Raw genomic sequence first — 22,288 nt, forward strand, 5'->3', positions numbered from 1 at the left:
AGCAGAGAGCATGTCCCCCATTTCCACACTAACACACAAGCCATTGGCACATGGTGAGCTCCAGGAAATACAGCACTATTTTTTTTTTTAATACCCAGAGGTAATGCAAGCAAAGCCTTGCAGGAAAGCAAGCAAAGAACTGTTGCACAATTCCAGGCAATGCCATTCACATTTCAGCATGTGGAAATGGTGCTCCCTGAGGTTGTACAGGGCATAAACTTTACGGTCCTACACAGACCTACTAGTGGCCCCGTGCAGAAGACCAGGAGGCTGCAGCTTGGCAGAGATATTAGCACCACCATGTTGAGCCTCTCAAGTGGTTTCTAATTAGCAGAAATCAAGAAGGGGGCCGAAGTAGAGATCATGACAGACCTGCTTTCCAGTTCAACAAGACGTTCCTTTCCAACTCCCAGAAATCACTGCATGAGACATTCAGGGAGCTTGAAGGTCCCGTAACAAGAGTACAGAATGAGTTATTGCTGTTAGTGCAACAGTTGGAGGCCTCAAGGATCTTGGGTTCTAGTGTGTTAAAAAAATATATATATCTATTTATTGAGCACCTCATATGCCAGAGTACTGTGCTATACATTTCTCCAAGAGCCTTGTCAAGAAACATAATTATCAGTCAATGCATTTCACCCTGGATGTCCGTAATCACAGATTTTCCTCTATATAGCATCTCATTCTATGTTTCCCTCATTCTGAATAACAGCCATGTCTCGGGGGTGGGGGACAGCGGGGGGGGGGGAGTACACACACGTTCAGGTTTTTCTTGCTCTCTTCATATTTTTATTTAAACAGAAATAAATACTAAAATCCCCATGGGTGCTCTTTTTTCCTGACTATATCCAGCATGAGTGAAAAAAACCGAAAAGATTTTCTCTTTCCTTCCAAATTCCAAGTGGTATTAAAAAAGAAAAAGTTCCAATAAACATTGGTGGTGTGGCCAGGTTTGGTGGAGGCATAATCTTTGCTTTTGTGTTGCAATTTATTGCCTACCTCTAATTTGGTCTACGCACAGAACATCACTGCCAAAGTGGAGATGCTGAGAAAGGAGAGACTAATTCAGATACCTTTTACCCTCAAAGCCATTTTACATTTTGCCCTCAAAATCACTCTACATTAAGTATTAAGATCGTTTAATACAGGTATCATCTCCCCTTAAATGTTCTTATTTGTCCTTGGACTCTGATTACTTACAAGAATTTAACTAAACCTATGAAAATGCCTCATAGAAATGATTTACTCTCGACATATGTAAAATCTCCACTTTACTTTGAAGTCCAGTTTCAGTGCTACAAACCAATACAACATAAAAACAAGAAAAAAAAAATCAGGAAACTCTGCCAGCAGAGTCAACTTTCCCCGACAAGATCCAAATATTCCAGGTTCACAGTACACATAAAACCTTTAATACTGTTGCATTGGAAAGGATATTTCCAGTGATCCACCCATCTTTTTTTAACCTTTAAATATCATAATCCCCTGGATCATGCTCCGCACGCGAGTTCTCACTCTGGACATGAAACTGTTAAGCCCTAAGTGACAGACTGTTTCAGAAGGAGCAGCTCAACTTAATAAATTCATTTCCTCATATAGATTGACGTTTGAAGACTGCCCCTCCCTCCTCAGGACTCAGCCTCTAGACTAAGCTAATGTTTAAGCAGCAGTTTACCTGGGACTCTGACAAAAGTTACATCAGAGGGCCTTTGTTAAATGTCCTTTCAGAGGTGATAAATGAAAAAGCACTTTAACAGAAATTGATTTAAGCAAAACTCTTGGCCCACTTAAAGCTTTTTCTCACACCATTCTCTCCACTGATGTAAAGTCCAGGTTGACAACTAAGAAAGGACAGTGACATTTTAGAGGCAAAAAATATTTCTTACAATGTAATAAAGATGATACTGAGAACTGAGATTTCCGTAAAACTGTTTTGCTTGATCTAATGATCAAATGAGGCTATTTGAGTGTATTCCAAGCCATCAGTTGGCTTAGGTTTTAGTCATTAGAATTCATTCATCTTCATGAACATTACTTAACTCATATCTATTTAGAGGTAACCACTCATTTTTTATGAGTAAGTTTGCTTGCTTTTTAGATAGTGGAACTCATTTTTGTTTGCTATAAAGAATATAATTTAATAAGTGTTAGTGACTGTCATTTTTTTTTTTTAAACCAGGGCTTATTTGACACCTGGAAAAGTCATCTCTCAGTTTTAAATTTTTGATGGAAAAGCACTTACATTTTAAGTAATGTTTCAATTATACTTCCCATGAGTCTTGTGGAAGTAAATCCAAGTTCTTGTTGCTCCTTAACACCTACTTCCAAGCGTAGACTTAATGAAGGACTGAATATGATAATATCATACCCAAATACTTAAGGTGAAAAATAGCAGCTATGCTTCTGGCTTCAACTATGCTAACCACTGTTTTACTGTTTACGATTAAACGGAATGGTCAATTTAATACAAAAAAAAAAAAAAAAACCACTATGGTCAGATCAGTTACAATAGTTAAATTGTTTAACAGTATCATCCACATTTATATTAGTCAAGGTTTTCAAAACTTTAATTATGAGATCTTTCTTTTACCAGTTAAGGAAATTTTCAATCTTAAAAAGAACATAGGATAAGTGATAAATGAACAGTAAGGAAATTACTGAGAAATTGATGCCCGATGTTGTACAAGAACAGAGAGGGTTACGTTACAATGGACAGTTGCTATAGCCTGGTTTAGACAACATAAAAATCATAATTTAAATGTTTTCTTACAATAGAAAACATGTGAATGGGCTGCTGTATTCTCAAGTAAACTGGCATAAACATGCTTGTATATTCTATAAAAGGTGCCAGGATCCAAAGGGCTAGTTGTGGCAGGTGTAGGATTCACGGCCAATTTTGTGGTTTATCACATCTCCCCTTACAGGAAATGAAAGTGTAAAAAAAAGCAGAAGCTGTGAATATGGTCAAGGGCAATTGATGCTTATAAGTGCATAGTTAACTTTCCTGACTAGCGTTTAACAACCTTGCCTGTATCATTACAAACTGAAATCACTTCTACAGACAATTTTGTCGTAATATAGTGCCGAGTCCAAACTTTATTTTGGAGGGTGGCTAAAGACAGGGCAAGCAGGGTAAGAAACCCAGCCCAACTTAATAAAATGTGTATAGAAATAGTTTAAGAAAGTAAATTTTTTAAATTCTTATTTTATTGAAGTGTAGTCAATCTACAATGTGACTTTCAGATAAATAGCAAAGTACTTCAGTTATACATATACATGCATATATTTTTCACATTCTTTTTCATTATAGGTTATTACAAGGTATTCAGTATAGTTCCCTATGCTACACAGTAGAAACTTGTTGTCTATTTTATATATAGTAATATGTATCTATTAATCCCAAACTTAAGTAAATTTTGGTTATTCTCAGGTGTATATATAATAAAAAATTTAAACTGAATTAGACAGTGCTAGTCTTTGATGATTACAATGAGAAAAAAAATCAAATATGCTTTAATGAGCACAAAAAAGGCAAATTTGTAGTTTAGGGGAAAAAAATGTTAACAGGGCCATTGAGCATGATTGTGCAGGTTGTGGCCTGCACAAGGGCGCCCAGACCAGAAGACCAGGAGGAGATGAAATCCAGTGGGCACTACTCTTGTCAAGCCATATACCCTGATGGGACCCCGTGTCTGCCAGGAGAGGGGGCTCCTTTTTCTGATTCTTACAAAGGCACCCTTCGGACAAGCAGGGGCCTTGCATTAAAGAGAATGCTCAGTGTTTCCTAGGGCTCAGGAAAATAGCTCACATATACCGCTATAGGAGTAAAGTTGGTACAGATTGTCTGAAAGGCAATTTAGAAACATGTATAAGCCCCAACATGTTCCATATCCTTCGATTCTTCGTGTCTCATCTTTAGGAATTTATTTTACGGTGAATTGTTGTGGTGGTTTTTAAAGTATGTCCATAAAATTTTTAAAAATATTCCTCTCCTCTTGAACATGGACCAGATTTAGTGAGGACTCATTTCTAACAGACACAACATGGCAGAAGGGCTGCTCTACCAATTCTAAGGCTAAATCACAAGAACAGCTTCGGTCTGGCTTTCTGGCAGATCGTTTGCTTTGGGACATGGTCAGCTGCCATTGTGTACCCCAGGGGGAGGAACTGAGGTCTACTGCCAAAACCCAACACTAACTTGCCGGCCATGAGAGTGAGCCATGAAAGTCAAACCTGCAGCCTCTGGCAAGACTTCGGAGGATTTTTCAGTAAGTGGTGCTGAGAGAACTAAACAGCCAAGTGCAAAAGAATGAAACTGGACCCCTACCTGACACTACACACAAAAGTCAATGCAAAATAGGTTAAAGACTTGAACATAAGATCTGAAACCATAAAAATCCTACAAGAAAACAGTAAGTTCCTTAACATCAGTCTTGGGAATGATTCTTTTTGGATTTGACACCAAAGGCAACAAAAGCAAAAACAAATGGGACAACATCAAACTAAAAAGCTTCTGCACAGCAAAGGAAACTATCAACAAAATGAAAAGGAAACCTATGAAATGGGAGAAAATATTTGCAAATCATGTATCTAATGAAGGGTTAATATCCAAAATATATAAAGAATTCATACAGCTCGATAGCAAAAGAACATAAACAATTAAATTTAAAAGTGGGCAGAGAAAGTCTTTCTTAAAAACACATACAAATGGTCCACAGGTACATAAAAATGTATTCAGCATCACTCATCATCAGGGAAAGGCAAATCAAGGCCACAATGACATACCAGCTCACACCTGTTAGGATGGCTGCCATCAAAAGGCAAGAGATAACAAGTGTTAGTGAAGATGTGGAGAACAGGGAACCCTTGTGAACTGTTGGTGGGAATGTAAATTGGTGCAACCCCTATGGAAAACAGTATGGAGGTTTCTCAAAAATTGAGATTAGAACTACCATGTATTCCAATAATCCCACTCCTGGGTATATATTCAAAGGACATAAAAACAGGATGGCAAAGAGATAGTTGTCCTTCCATGTTCATTGCAGTACTATTCACAATATCCAAGATACAGAAACAACAAGCATCTGTCAGTAAATGAATGAATGGATAAAGAAGATGTGGTATATATTAAATGGAATATTATCCAGCCATTAAAAAGGACATCCTGCCATTTGCAACAACATAGGTGGATCTTGAGGACATTATGCTAAGTGAAAGAAGTCAGAGAAAGACAAATGCCATCTGATCTCACTTATGTGTGAGATGATATAAAAGAGCTAAGCTCAAAGAAACCCACTAGAATGGTAGTTACCAGGGGCCTGGGGTAGAGGGTGTGGGTAGAGGGGGTAGGAAGGAGTAATGCTGGTCAAAGAGTACAAATTTCCAGTTATGAGGAAGTTCTGGGGATCTATGTACAACCCAGTGACTATAGTTAATAATGCTATATTGTTTATTCCCCCCTCAGTAAAAAGACTTTGGATGACTACAGCCTCAGCTGACATCTTGACAACAACCTATGAAAGACCATGAACCACAACCACTCAGTATGCCTCTGATTCTTGACCCATAGAAAATATAATAAATGTTTGTTGTTTTAAGCCTATAAGTGTGGGATAATATGTTAATGCAGCAATAGACAATGCAGATATATACAAAGCTTTGACTACATGGATATGTATTGTAATCCTGTCTTACAAAGAGTAAGAAAAAATTTAAACATTCAATATCAAAAGTGAATAGAGTATTATATGACTATCCATAAGATGAACTAAGAGGTAGACATTAAAAATTATATTCTAAGTAAGATTTATGAACATAGAGTATTTTACTATTAAGCAAAAAATTTATAAACTGTTAGGCACAATATAATTCTATTTTGTAAAAAATATTTCTATATATTTGTCTCTAAAAAAGACTGGAAGACTAAAATAAAATATTGGCAGCAATTATCTATGAGTGATATTGAATTAAAGTTTTTTTTCCTTTCCCTGCTGGTCTATACTTTAAATTTTCTGCAATAAGCATGTGTTAGTTTTGTCAAAAAACGTTTTAAGAAGCTGGGGTTGCAGAGCAAGTTAAATTACTACAACAATGGAATTCTGATACTCCCGATGTGTCGATTCCCTCTACAGTATTCCTTATGTTCAACCCCTCTAGTGAGATGGAAACTTACAGTCCCCCAAAATGGCCCATTCCATCATGAAGCAGCTTTGACTAAGGGAAAGTTGTTTTGTATGATCTGAAATTAGTTGTCCTATAACTTCCGAAGTTTGAGAGAGAACATATCCTATGTGTGATATAATTTGTGAAGAATTAAAGGAAAATTTTCTCTCTTCTTCTACATGTAAACTTTCATCAGTGAAGCAGATCTTATTAACTTTTAGTCACATCTTTATATTATCAATAAATCCAGACCTTACTGTCAAATAAAAACCACAACATTTTTTCCCCAATTTTGACACACGCACTTTACACGCAGCCTCAACTTAATAAAAACAGGCACTCATGCAGAAAGAGTTTTCAAGTATTTTGGACAAGTAAAGGACTTTAGTCATTTAAAAGGATTTAATATTTAGTAAGATGGGTCCTAGGAATCCAGATTCTTAAAACACCTTTTTCAGATGACTCTAAATCTCAAATTGCACTTTGAAAAACACTGAGGGTTTTGTAAAAGTTACAGCGCCTTGTCTCAGAAAAATACTCAAACTTTGCACACAATTTTAGGGGTTTTGTGGACTTTCAAATCCATTATTTGTCCTCTAAGCAGATGGTGCATGGGTCCATTTGGGGTGTCTTACTTTTCAGCATAATTTACTTCTTGACTGTTCAGACTCACTCCTTTCAACCTATTCCATATCATGGCACATACAGAAAATGACCTCTGTTGTCGTGCTAAGCAGACAAAGCTGAAGGCAGGTTGTTCCAGCTTTTCAGACTCCGCCTAGGCGCCAAGAGGAATCAGTATTACTGCCGATGTGTAACCTGTAACACTTGCAGGACCCAGTATTTGGAAAACATTGGCAGAAACCAAATATTTTAAAGTACAGAACCAAAATAAATATTTTTAAATAAACTATGTTAAGTTATACAAGAATAAAAAAAAGACACCTAGATCTTTTAAAAAAACAGGATGCACAATATATTAAAGAACGGCATGGACTCTTAAACGGACCGCAGAGAGGCATTAAAACCCAAGTGTAAAGCAGTTCTCAGGAATCTTTAGTAAACACTGATCAGTGCCTAGTATGCACCAGATATTTTTCAAGTGCTTAATAAGCTCCCAAAGGTCAAAGATTTGAGAAAAGGACAAGATGAAGAAAAATAGGCATGTTTATATGATTTGAATTTATAAATAGAAAGTTTGGACCAATGGAGACAATCTGAGTAAACTCGCTGAGCAATTTAGCCAGGTGACATGTCTATCATAGTTTCAAAATTTTAGGAAATGTTGACCTGAAGAACAGAATCAGAGACTTCTGGTTTAAGGTGGTAGATTGGAAAGAATTCTCCACGGCTGAATACTTAAAAGTTAGCCATAATAAAAATAAGAAGATTACCTAACATTAAGTGCTCAGCATATGCCAGAGACTGTTTTAAAAGCTTTACTTCTATTAACTGATTTAATCTTAGCAACAATCCTTTGAGAAAGATATTAGGCCGACTGGGAAACTAACACTATGGAAGCTAAATACCTGATTCCAAGTCTCAGAATGAGCAAGTAGCAGAGACTTGAAGCCAGGCAGTGTGTTCGCGTCTTAATGCACTCTACTAAAGCTGCCTTTTGTAGTTAAAAAAGTGTGAAATTCAACAAAAAGAAAAATTCGTCAAACCACCAAATAAGGGAAGAGGCATAATCAACTGCAATAAGAAACAACTGATTTTGGAATGAAGTAATGATGAAAGACATAACTTGGCTCAGAATCCAGCCCTCAGCTTTCTGGAAACCATGATGGTGGGTTCACAAAAATCCAAGAATTCCCACAAAAACTTCCAAATATGGGGAAAAGGAAATTGAGTTGGTTTTATTATCCAATTCCTCTTCTGACTGAGGAACAGTGGCAAGGGACTAAAGGGGAGAAATGGGTGAGACAGAAAACAATCCAAAGCCCAAGAGAACTCCACAGTGTAAGCGGTATTGAGTCCTAATTAACTGAAGTGAACTCTTGTACAGGATATGTAATAAAATCTCAGGAAAAAAGTACCGGACCCCAGGTCATCTAACACAGCCTGCACACTACTCCCGTCCCCTACCACTGCTTTACGGCACAGAAAAACAGGGTAATAGCATATAGAGTCTCAAGCTGTATGTGCGAAGTGGAAAAAAAATCCAAACCCTCAGTTACTAGAGAAAGAAATCGCTCCCACACGATCTGAGCAGGTAGAGTGGAGAGACACTCAGGCATGAACAATACAAGAAACAGCACAGCAACTCCACAACATGCAAACATTAAAATGGCAAGGAACAACAACCACCGCCCAAAGTGAGGCAAGAGGATAGGAACAAACCATTCAAAAGACAGGAAAGAAAGAAAAGTTCAGAACAAAGGAGATTCCTCCCAAGTGTTTTGCATTGTTCACCTTAAGAATATCAAAACAATAATGAAGAGCTTAAAGGTGGAATTATACAAAGTGAGATGAAAAGAAATATGGCTGTTGATCAAATAAATACCTTGGGAAAATAAGGTCAATTCCAAAATAAGGATAATTAAGATCTCTCAAGCAAAAAGCCTACTGAAAGAATAGAAAATATATTCAAAGATAAAATAATACAAGAAAATTTCTCTAAAATAAGGGGGAATGTGGTATTTGCACCATATAGACTATTTCAGGAAAGTTTGAGACAGAAATCTTAAGCCTGACACACACTCCAGTTAAGTTAGGAAGCTTCAGATTACGGATCAAAACATTTGTAATTATAAATCTACTCAGAGAAAATTAGTCTACACTCAGTCTAATTCACAGCAAAGTTTAATGCTACAAGTCAATGAAGCAATGTTCGTCAAGCGCTAAGGAAAAGGAAAGCACGATTATTACAACTGGCCAAGATGTTTCAATACAAACGCAACAGACAATTCTCAAAGATAAAGAGAGGAACTAAATACAGCCTTATGAGCCCTTCTGAAAAAAATTTACTTAACAATGAAATCCAGTCTTTAAGAGCTGAATCAAAACAATACAGAAATAAGTTGTGATAAGAGTTGATGGCAGCACTAAGTAAATTTAAACATAGAATTAAGAAGAATGGGCATGTGTTCTATAGAACAGAAAAACATTATAAATGGGGGCAATATAAAAACATAAGTGACAAAAATCAGGATGTGAAGGAGAGAAAGAGGTAGTCTGAGCTCACGTTCGGACTTTGGTAACCAAGGATCAATTTCTACTATTTAAAAAGAATTTTTCAAAAATCATGACCATGCCAACTTTTAAGTTATTTGTAAGTTATTTTTTAGACCTAGCACAGTTTTTTAGGAAATACTAATCTCCTGAGCTGTATGTGTATGTGTATGTATGTGTTAGATATACGTATTAAACAATTCATTCTCTATTCTCTTAACATTCAAACAGAATTAAATACTTCTACATTAAAAGCACTATCTACAGTATGATCCCAGTTTTATAAAAGGATTTCTACCTTATCTACATGTGTAGAAATGCATTGCAACTGATGTTCACCTAATGCTGAGTATTTCGGTGTGGGATTTGGGGTATTTTCTTTCATTTCAGACTTTTTTGTATAGTTCAAATTTTTTATGGTCAACATGTCTTATTTTTTTAAAAAAACAGAAAAGTGATGAAGATGAAGGAAGGAAAATAGGAATTAAGGAAGAAATATGTTGATCGGTTAATTCTGGATGGTAAAAATATGAAACATTCTTTGTGCACTTTTGTCTTTCTCAAATTTCCTGTAAAAAGTAAAAGGGGAAGGAGGGCTGTAGGTAAGACTAATCTTCTCTCAGTACACACAAAAATCAAAGGATTATGTGGGAAGTTACCTGGTTGGAATTAACATGGTATTTTACAATGTTGGCAACTGAATACCTAATTCAATCCCTGTGTTTTACATTTTGCACATTGTTACTAACCACCCCCTAACCTCTACAAAGCTCCCACAAATACCCCTAGAAAGTTCCGAGACTTTGACCATAGGAAACCCTCACTTTAAAGGTACTGGGAATGAAATAAGACAATGTTTCAATTCCTCTGCTGCTCAAGTCACCAGACCAGTGCAAACTAGCAAGAAATGTTTTCTCTTTTAAAGTTAAAAGCATAAATAAAACGAAAAAACAAGCAAAATCACAAGGTTTATCAGCATTTCCCCTTCCCCAGCCTTGCCTGGGTGGAAAATCACAAGCAGTGTTTGGAGAAGACACAATTTTTTCCTCCAATTCTCCCTTCCTGGAGATTTGTAAGAAGCACCTCATTGCCCTTGCATGTAAGGGGCTACCATGAACATAGTTATTTTAATATCCTTTGGAAAACTCTTGGAAAAAAAAAAAAAGTCAGCAGGCAGAAAAATTACCCTGAAGCTAATGGTTAACCCTTAAGTGGAGAATCACAGAGTCAGGAAATAGATTAAACCACATCTGGCCTCCCTAACCTTTTTTAGCTATTCACATGTCCTCTGATCTCCTACAGCAGCTGCTGAGGCTGTAACTTGGTACTACGCTAACACCCTCTGAGGCTGCAAAAGCAAGCTACCAGCACAACAGGACCTACCTGGTTTTTTAATGAACCGTCAGCGATAAAGTCGCACTATGATTTCGTTGCACAACTGTCTTCAGGTGAAAGGACTTTGGTTTTAGAAAGTGCCATGACAATCAGGTAGTATGCCGTTCTGATACCGCGTATCTGGCAAAGACGCACAATCGGCACTGTCATGATCAGAGGGGTGAGCTGGGGCAAAAATACTCGATTTCATTTCCTGCTAAATGTGTGTGTCTTCTATACATACCTATCCTTCTTCTCCATTTAGTGGAATTTAGTTCACCACCTGAGACTAGAAATAATCCTCAATACATGAAGGCAGACTGAGCTATATTTCAAAGACTCATGTCTTGAGAGTCAACACAGTTCCTCTGAAGAATAGAACTCTGATTAAATGAGAGTAAAGTGTGTTAATTATTCCCTTTGCTCACTCAGGAATGGAAACGATGAGGAATAAATGTCATTCATTCATTCAAAAATACAGTATATTGAACACTAGTAAGCCTCTGGTTTTCTTCTCTCCTTTTTCTAGTAACAGCACCTGCATATTCCTTTGGGGAACCACCTCTTCCCCTTTCCCACTAGCATTCTACTTGGTTCTGTTGGTGTGATTTCCATTCCTGGCACATAACCCAGGTTGGCCCATGAGTATTCTCTATCCCTTCAGCCCTAAGGATTAGTTCAAGGATGGCACAGACCCAAAGACAGTCCCGTGGGACTCAATTCTGGACTTTTACTGGAAATACTGGCAAAGAGAATCTTTTTCCCACTGGGTTGAAAAAAAAATGCGAGTCTGAGGCCACCAGCAGCCATTTTTCTACCTCAGTTTCATTCAGTTGGCAGGTGAGACCCTTTGAACTTGTGAAGTTAGTCCTTTCCTCTAGCTTTAAGGGATCATGAGTGGTGTTTTAAGTAAGTAGTAGTTGTCACCCTTGGCTACACAGCAGAATCACCTGGGAAACTGAAACAAACAAACCTGATGCCTGGGCCACACCCAGAACAGTTGCATCAGAGTCGCTGGAGGTAAGACTCAGGCATCTGTATTTTTTACTGATGATTTCAACGTGCGATGAAATCTGAGACCTGCTGGCCTGTGTTGATCATGGTGATCCCCTTCCTCTTGCTAGTGACTGGTCTTGGTAGGCATGTGACCCAGTTTTGACTAATGTGTGTAGATCCAGTTCTAGCCAAGGAGACATTAGAGACGCTCATTGCTTCCGAAAAGTAAACTTTCTACCCCAGTGGATAGACTGAACCTAATGAGGCAAAGGTTTACTAGCACCCTAGACTTCTGCTTTAAACCAGCTGAGTGATGAACAGTGACAGCCAAATTGTTATCTTGATCAAAGACGGTAGAACAGAAGGGGAGAACCAGGGTCTCTGGTGATACAGCCATTTCTTCATGAAACCTGCAACTGCTGACCTTCCTATTGTGTGAGATAATCAGGTATCTTTACTGCTTAACCCATGGCTCGTTGGGTACTCTGTTACTGTTTGTTGAAAGTACTCCTAGCCAAACTGATAATTTATTTAAGAAACAGCTTTCATAAGGGAAATGTCTTAGAAACAGTCAAAAAGGGCTCAAGTCATAGTCTTTCTATCTATCAAGTGTTTACAACAGGTCAACAATGGAAACGAGAAGTGAGTTTAGAAGCTTTGTGGAACCAATGCTCAGAAACACGAGGCGTTTATGCAGGAGAATGGAATCAAAGCAGGACTTAGGTCTTGCTTTGACCTCCAGTATCTCTAGCTTTCTTAGCCCCTGCAAATGATCTGCCCATTTCACCCTTAGTTTTCAGATCAATCCAGATTTGAAGCAGACAGTAAGCACTTAAACACCCTTGGCCATAATCTGCCTCCCTCTCTCGTGAAGCTAAACATCAAGGTCGTTCCTTTTGTACCTGCAGCAGGGTCAGTGCCCCCAGGTCACAGCTCTCTCCCCACATCCTTCCTACGTGTGCCAATCATGTTCCTTTGACTCTCCATTTTCATTACTCTTGGCCAAATAAAGTTACAAAAAAGCTTAACCTCTTTGTAAATATTTTATGACATTTTTCAACCTCTCATATGCCTACATTTATTTCTAAGTCTGAGTTTTTCTCCCTCTGCATGCCTTAGTTCATGTAACTGGGAAGACATCTTCATATGGTCCCTCTTTCTAAACAATTTCTGACACCTAATGCAGTATCCCAGCACACTTCTAGAACTGAGGTCCCAGCTTGATCTTATCATCTTCCCTGAGATCAAACTCTATCCTTATATCCCTGACCCAGGTCCGATTTCTCCTTATGGCTGGTCCTCTCTTACATAAACTTCCAAAGATCCCTTATCTTGGGTTCTGTGTTACTGGGAATTCTTACAGTATGTCATTTCTTATTTGATCTCTATTCATTTTACAGTTCATCAGTAAGTCTAAACCTCTTGTCAAGAATGGTGAAGGGTCTGATATTTTGCCCTACTCACAAGCCACCGAGTTAGCCTGCCTCAGTTTTATGGGCGCTGGCAGAAGATAAGAGAATTTTGAGCTGGAAACATAGGAGTTTCTTAATAGCTATAGCCAAACTAGTGGCATTTTCTTAAATCAAGTCCCCAAGCTCCAGCTCTCACAGGGCAGTGCAAAGAGGGCTGGGTAACACTTGCATGCATAGTAGTTTGCTTTCCAAGAGAGGCAACTTGAACTCGGAGAACTCAAATCTTTTGTAATGGCCAGTAAGCATGTCTGCCCTTTGTCCTACACGAAGACACTATCTGTTACTGCAAAATTGTTCCCTGGTTATCTGAATTGTTGAAATAATCTTTTAAACTATTTTCTCAGCCATTTAAACTATTTTAAACTATTTTAAACTATTTTCTCCAGTCATTCCCATTAATTTCATTTTCTATCCTGCTGACAAATACACTGTAGAAGGGTGATCTGTCACATGACTCTTACTTAATATTAATGGCTCCCTGTTGCTACAGAAGTCAAACTCTGGTCTTGTCCCAACTTATTTTCTCATGTTCAACCACGTTCTTCTCCAAAGTATAATACTCATCCCTTAAAGGTCCATACACTTCCGTATTTCTACACTTTTTTATTCAAACTCTTCTACCTTATGTACTGTTCTTTGCTTGGTAAATTTCTTCTCACTCTACCTGGACCAGGTCTCGTATCTTCACTTCCCTGAGGCCAGCCTTCACTCCTACAGGAAGAACTACCCCTTTCTTCCACCACTCTACCATATTAAATACTAATAGTTTGCATGGTCATCCATCACAATAGACTGTGCGGCTGAAGTAAGTCAGGGAATGAATGCTATTTATTTGGCCTAGAGATTTCTAGCCTTTAGTATAGTGCCTGCTACACAGCTAGTGTTTAACAAATAGGTTAAGGCGATTGGTTTGGCCTTTCTCAAAGTCCAGTGTGCACTTTTTCAAGTTCCCACCTATGGTAGTATAGTCATAGCATTTCGGAGTTAAAAGGCACTTTAGAAGTCATTAATATGATCTCCTTTATGACTATAAAAATCTAAGGCCCAGTATGGTTAAGTGTGAAACTACACAAGAACTCAATGGATATTTGTTGTGAAAATGAATACTGTTTATTCACTGTTTACTGAATACCAGCCATCGTTAAGTATGTTTATTCATTTTCCCCATGATGCTATAAATTGGGAGTCTTTACTTCGTTTTATGCACAGTGTCTACCAGTTACACCAACTAAACTTTTTGATCTGAAATAATGCCACAGGTTCAAGTTCCTGGGCCTTTTCATGGCCCCTGGCACCTTCTCCTCCAGCCAGTTCCTGGCTGCCATGTAGAGGAAAAGGTTTTATTGCCTCCTTAACACCTTCTAGTTACACTAGGCTCTTAATTTTTCTCCCCCAGGGCTGTTCCTGATTTAGAGGCTAGAGCTCAGAGCCTCTGCACTTTCTGCTTTTATCAAAATAATGGCAAATTATGTTGAAAAGCTCTCCCCACACTTACGGAGAGCTGCTTCTTCTCAGAACAATTTCCAAACGTGGCACTCTGGTTTCTTAAAGGGACTACATCCTTTTTATACCTATTTTACATGTATTTTAAATGTATTTCCTCTTACACCAGGTCAACCAAATCTGAACAATTAACTGATTTAAACAAGCATTATCTGACTCCATCAGGATTCCTTCAGTCAAGTTTTCTAATTCTATAGGTTTTTTATCTCATTATACCTAATTACCCTAGCTGTAAGTCTTGTCACAAAATAGTTTTCTAATTTTCCCAGGTTCTGTATGATTTTTAAAATAGAATCTTATAAGCCTAAAATAGTTGGAGACATTCAGTAAACTAATGCATTGCACTAACTGGGTACAATTATCTGAAGGATAATTCAACCCGGATTTCGATAACCACATTTTGAAGTTAGTAAGAATATTATTTACCTACGTATGAGTGTCATTATCACACCCCAATCAAGTATTAAGAAATCATAGGATTCTTAATAAATGGAAAAGGAATGATGAAAATAAAAAAGTCACCATTAGGCAAACGTTGTTTTAAGGCAAGTACCATTGATAGATGTCATATTTAGTAACTAAAAGTACGAGAAACAACATATTCGTATTCTGAAATTACCTCCTCACAAGGTATTTTTTTTTTAATATCAAAGATAAAAATACTAACTTTATAGGAGAGAAGCCTGGCAGACACCACTGTAACCAAAGGCACAAAAATCATTAAGAAGGTAAATTGACATTACATAAACTGACAGATGCACATAGAAAGGCACAGTATAACTTCTGTGACTTTCTTGCCAAAGATGCATAACCTCAAGCTAATTCTAGAAAATGCCAGACAAACCCAAACTGGCAGTCACTCTACAGAATAACTGACCAGCGTTGTTCCACAGTGTCAAGGTCATGAAGGACAAGGACGGACTGAGGAACCCTCACAGACTGGAGGAGACCAAGGAGACATGACAGTTAACACAGCGTGGAATGTGGAATCCTGGGCCGGATTCTGCACAGGTCAAACACACTCATGAGAAAACTGGTGAAACCCGAATAAGGTCTACAGTTTAGTTAATGGTATTGTATCCATGTCAATTTCCCAGTTTTGATCATTGCACTACGGTTATGCAAGATGCTAACAACAGGGGAAGCTGGGTGAAGGAACTCCCTGTACTATGTGTGTAACCTTTCTCTAAGTCTAAACTATTTCTAAATAAACAGTTAAAAGAAATCATGCAATTTCAACAAGTAAGATCTCTGGGCTGTTTCTCTTTTTCTGTTTATTCCAGAGAGGAAAGAAAAGCTTGGACTGGGCCAGTGTCCTGCGCTGTGACTGCCACTAATGATGACCTGAAGAGACTCTCCAGTCAGTCCTACAACCAAATCTGATCCTTCAGTTTCTCCTTATATCTTTGTGAGCTGCTCAATATCTTTCCAATAAATTATCTTTTTCTTGAAAAAAAAAAAAACCTGACAATCTTACTTTGTAAGATTTAAGACTTTATTTAAATATTTATAAATAAGTATGACACCCTCAATTAAGCACCTGTCTGTACAATGTGAAGTCAACAGATAAAACCACTCCTGTCCTAGGAGTTTACACTGTGCTTATCACTTGTAAGTTCTCGCCTCTTCCTCCTGTCCACACACTCCCAGGCCCTCACTGCTGTCTACTTGCCTCACTCCAGTATAACCACTCAGTTTGTTTGTTGTATGTAGCTGGACAGCCTGTACGTGGACAAAGTTAGAGCTCACCTCACACTTCTGACTTCCTGTTCACTTTCCCCTTAATTTTATTTTGGTCTTAACTCTTACAGTTCTTTCTTCTTAGCACCTTTCTTGTACTCATGACCACTCTCTCAAACTTCCAAGCACATCTTACTATATCAACTGGCAGTTCACAGCGCAAATTAAAATACCTCCCTGAACACCTCAGATTTCTGCTTTTAAAGTGCATTTGTATACATTCTTTTATTGGACCCTGTGAAATAGGTGGGCCTGTTGTTATTTATCTTGTATTATTTATCCTGTGTTCAAACAAAGAAAGTGAATCCCAGAGATGCTAACTGACTGGTCAAAGGAGCAAAACAAAACTGGGGGCTCCTGAGCACTGAGCCCCTGCAGCTCTGAGACCCGGAGGGCTCCAGTAGCATGGCAGGGAGGGGGTAAGACAGTCCCCAGAGGGTGTAGCACCACAACGGGTCCACAGCCCCCAGTGTGATGGCAGATGTGAGGAGCACACCGAGACACCCTCCCTGAGTTCTCCTCGAAGTATGCCCAGCTGGGGAGGACCCTCAGTCAGCACAGTCCTGGGAGGACTTCAAGCAGCGGGGACCGGCACCTTCCTCTTGCTTTCCTAATGAACAATCGCAGCTTCAGAGCACCCCCCCACCACCACCAACCCCTGCTCGTAAGTTCTCTTTCCAACATAGAAAATTCTCACAACTGTCCTAGCTCCTATGTTTCAAAATGTAAAAATGAAAGCAAAAGGTTTCGTTATTCCAGTGCATTTGCTCTCAAAATATACAGTGATTAGAGTGAGCTATGTCACTTGGCAGTGACTGCTGGACCACCCTTTGGTTTTGTCTGTTCCATTCTTGAAAGCCATGGGAATTCTTGGCGCTCAGCTTTCTGTTTTCACAGCTTTGCCCCAGCACCTGTTCCAAAAGCAATTGGAAGGGCTTGACTGGATCCTGATTCTTAATTTTCAGCTCACAAGCAAGAATGCTTAGGATTTAAGGTATAATACTCTATTTTACAGTGTAAGAACTGAAGCCTTTATGTGGAATTATACCATAAAACACTTTTCACAATTTAGTGAAAACAGTATATTTAAAGTCCGTACTATAAAAAGAAAAATAAACATATATAATAACCATGTAAGGAGGGAAAATACATATTTGTATGAGCCTTTATTATTTTGACCTGTTCATTAGATTGTAAAGTTTTCCCTTATGGAATCCTGTAGAGGGTAAATGGCTTATAAATGTTGTTTCGTCAAACAATGGAAGAATTAAATAGTTACTCCAGTATTTTTACATGTTTGCCCACTTACATGAATCCAAGATTTTTTCAATCCTATAACTATATAAATTATTCATTAATACACCAAGAATAAAAATATTTAAGTACTATTTAATTCAGTATACACATAAAATAAGATCCAAAACTGTTCCCTGAGTATTGGTCAAGTTCATCCAAAGAGGACTTACATCAAATGGTCTCGGAAAAGTAAACTTTCAAAAGATTTTAGGTGATTTTTTTCCCAAGGAAGCTCTGCCCCAGGGCAAGAAAAAGAAGAAAATAATTGTGGGGGAGGACATCTGTTATTTGGACTAAAAGAACTAAACATCTATAAAATGACTTTAAAATATAAACTCATTTTTCATCTGGAATTCATTCAATGTAAGGAAGCGATGTTATACAGATGGCCAAAAGGCATATGAAAAGATGTTCAACAGTGCTAATTATTACAGAAATGCAAATCAAAACTACAAGGAGGTATCACCTCACCCCGGTCAGAATGGCCATCATTAAAAAGTCCACAAATGATAAATGCTAGAGAGGATGTAGAGAAAAAGGAACCCTCCTACATTGTTGGAAATATAAATTGGTGTCGTCACTATGGATATTAGTATAGAGTTTTCTTCAAAAACTAAAAATAGAGTTGCCATGTGATCCAGCAATCTTATTCCTGGGCATATATCTGGAGAAAACTCTAATTCAAAAAAGTAAATGCCCTCCAATATACATAGCACTTTACAATAGCCAAGACTGGAAGGAACCTAAATGTCCATCTACAGATGATTGGATGATGAAGATGTGGTATATTTATACAATTGAATTATGGAACATTACTGAGTAACAGAACATTACTCAGACATGAAAATAATGAAATAATGCCATTTGTAGCAACACGGATAGAACTAGAGATTATACTATGTGAAGTTAAGTCAGGCAGAGAAAGACAAATATCGTATCATATCACCTATATATGAAATTGAAAATTTGATACAGATGAACTTACTTGCAAAACAGAAAAAGACAACAGATGTAGAAACCAAACTTATGGTTACCAAAAGGGAAAGGAGGTTGGAGTTGAGGGGTATAAATTAGGACTTTGGGACTAGCAGATACAAACTACTATACATAAAATAGATAAGTAGCAAGATCCCACTGTATAGCACAGGGAACTATATTCAATACCCTGTAATAAACCATAATGGAAAATAAGAATATGTGTATGTATATACATAACAGAATCACTTTGGTGTACACCAGAAACTAAATCAATACTGTAACTCAACTATACTTCAATTAAAAAAAGCCATGTCATGATTACAAGGGGTACAGATTTGAAGGAACACTGGACTTCAGTGAGGACTCCTTTACTGAGTATGGAGTAGCCAGGGCAGGAATAGGGCTATTCTGGCCAAGCTCAAGTCAAGGACAATCAAGTGATTGTGAGTCCTGGGTGAAAGGGAGGCTGGAACAAGGCTTGTGCCTGTGGAGCTTCACTCGAAGCAAAGTGGAGAGCAAGGATCAGCAACCACCAGTATAAACGAATAAGGACTGAAAATTTACAAAGTTTGCTATGAAATTAATAAGAGGGGAGTAAAGAGGTTTATGAGTGAGAGCCTGGGTAGGTTTCCCTGGTGAACTGCAAGGGATGGAGAGGGCTGTTCCCAAGGAAACTCTGCCCCAGGGCAAGTGGAGGCTGGAGCCAGGCCACCAAAAGAGAAATGCCAATCACAGGAATGGGTGCTGGTCACAACTAGACTTCAGGGAGTGGGAGCAAAAGATAAAGTGGATGTTCATTCTCAGCTTTTCTGAAAAACAGTGTCATTCTGTCCCTTAACAGTGGGTTCTGAATTGTTCATAGAATGGCCTGTCTGAAATCAACCATGAGAGGCAGTTTCCTTCAGAGCATTTCCCAAAAGACAGAACAACAATGAACTTTCTCATGTATGGAATTTAAGAACAGAAATATTTACATTTGTTCACTTTATATAAATCTAAATACCAAATTAAAAGCTCTCTGCAGTTTCATTCTGTATTTTCTCCATTTAAATTGTGGACTTTTGAAAACTGTCTCTTTAAAATTATTTTTACTAAGTTGTTAATATACACATCAGTAGAAATGACAGTGGGACAGACTGAAAGTTTTTATAAATGATCTGTGAAAGTTGAAGTTACCTCCTTAACATACAAGCACAGAAATGATAAGTTTAATAGCCCTGAGGAGCAAACTAGTCATTTCAAACAATTGAAAAATCTCTTTAGTTGCTGGCAGGATTTGCTTCATCTAGTAAACCGTAAATCCTAGAATTGTAAAGTAACAATAAAAAGAATCTATTCTACTCTTTTTCAGATGCTGTGTTCTGATTTTCATATTGTGAGATTTTGTTTAAACATAGTGTTAGCCTTAAGAAATTTGGAAATCTCTGACCTCGTTCAAACTGAGGCTCGGAATCACAGAGCATCCTAACGAACGGCGCTGTTATGACTAGAACCTGAATTTCCTGACTTCCACCCTGGTGCCATTTCCATTAGAACATACTTAGGCAAGTAAAACAAAGCTGATCAAACTTACGTTGAACTTTAAAAAATTGTAATAAAGTTTAGTTCCAGATTCTGCCAGTGTGTTTATAATAAATGACAACTAAAAGAGAAGGAACTTAATAATCTTATTAGTTTAAAAAAGAAAAAGGTTTTAATTTGTAATAGTCATCTAAATATAAACTATGGATCAAGGCCATGTTGCACTCTTAAGTTCATATTTTAGTCCCTAGAAATAAGAGTATAGTGGAAGTATATACTACAACTGTGCAGGAGGAATTGTGCCAAAGTCATAAAATTCAATACCATAAGTTTTCAATTTTATACTAAAAATGTAAAAAAGTAAACAAATAAGAACACATTGAGAAATTATGCAGAAAACCCATTAAATGTTTAAGGGGCAATAAAACTGCCACCAACCATTAAATATTCTCTTACAAGCATTAGATCAAGAGCCAATAGTACTAAAGTTCTCACAATTAAAAAAAAGAAGAAAATTCTAAAGGACAGACTTACTGAATAAAAATGGCTTAGTCATGGATGAGAAAATAAATGTATTTAACATTTTAAATATTATACTTACCTGCACTATTGTGTACCCTAAGCAAAATAACTGTTGCAAGATGACATGGTTAAAAATAGGATGTTTTAATTCTGGATAAAATTAAGAACTAGGAAAATCTTCAAGTTCTTTAACAGAAACCTAAGAATATATAAGCCTAAGAATATGATGCACAGTTTATTTTCTTTAAACAAAGTTGGAATGGGAACACACATTGTGTTCTTTGTGAGGTAAAGAAAATGAGATTATATAGAATATGAATGTAATTTGTGAATCAAAAATGGCATTAATTTATGTGATATATTTGTGTAATGTTAAAGAGAATATATAATTTTATTCAAATATTTACTGACAGTATGAAAGATTTCTCTAACAAAATTTGTGAATTGTTTCAATCAGACTTGTTGAATTTCAGAGAGCTCAATTAAGGAGACCTTTATTGTTAGGATACTGGAATCTCAGTTTTCTGACAGGTGTCCTCACAAGAGCATATGGTATAGAGAAATATAGCCAGGTTCTACTATCAAGAGGGAGAGGTCTTACTTTTATTAATGTTTCTTTGTATCCAGCTGTCTCATGTAAGCTCTGGACTCAGGCTCTCTCGATTTGAATCCTGAGCTCACTACATGCCAGTGCTGTAATAATGTTTTTATTAAAAGACTGTTTTGTAGTTGCAACTGGAAAACTAGCATTTAAGTATATTCATTGCTTTTGTCTGCTATTCTTCTAATTACTTCCAAATAAAATTCACAATTTAATTAAATAGCATAGAAGAATAAAAAGCACTTCAACATCTATATAGTTTTAGTAGTATGGTTGATGCCTCTTCCTTTAGGAGTTTTATATATGCAAATGTTTTCTTAATGGCCTTGTCAGATGAAAGGAACAGAAATCAGACTTGGGTCCATACAGGATAAAGAATCATTTATAGGAAGTTCTCCCCACAAGTAGCTGGGGTGCAAATGAATCACACCTTCAGGATAAAGCTGAACTATAGGTAAACCAGCCACTGCCTGGATTTGCAGTCCAAGTTCACGCCACCTGAGTTGTACAGAGAAGTTAAGATAGCTCTATATTAGCAATGTCCCCAGGATAGTGTAACTATATTACACATTAATGTGGGGGGAAAGCATTACTAGAAGAAAATTTAATAAAGACAAAATATGTAACTTACCAGGAAAATATAACAAATTTGTATGCACCTCATAATATAGCCTCAAAATGCATAAATCAAAATGACAGAATTGAAAGGAGAAATAAAATCAAAATGAGAGCTCCTTGAGTAATTTGATAGAACAAATGGACCAAAAATGTAGTAAGGTTAAGATTATAAAACCTGATTAACAAATTTGATCTGGTGACCATATTTATATGTGTATGTTGTAAGAACTGCTGAATATCTATTTTCAAGAATACAGCACATTAAAAAATGTTAAGCGTATCTTGGCAATAAAGCAAGCCTCGACAAATTTCAATTAATTAAAGTCATAGA

Source organism: Camelus dromedarius, chromosome 1, assembly GCF_036321535.1.
Source record: "Camelus dromedarius isolate mCamDro1 chromosome 1, mCamDro1.pat, whole genome shotgun sequence".
NCBI lineage: Eukaryota > Metazoa > Chordata > Mammalia > Artiodactyla > Camelidae > Camelus > Camelus dromedarius.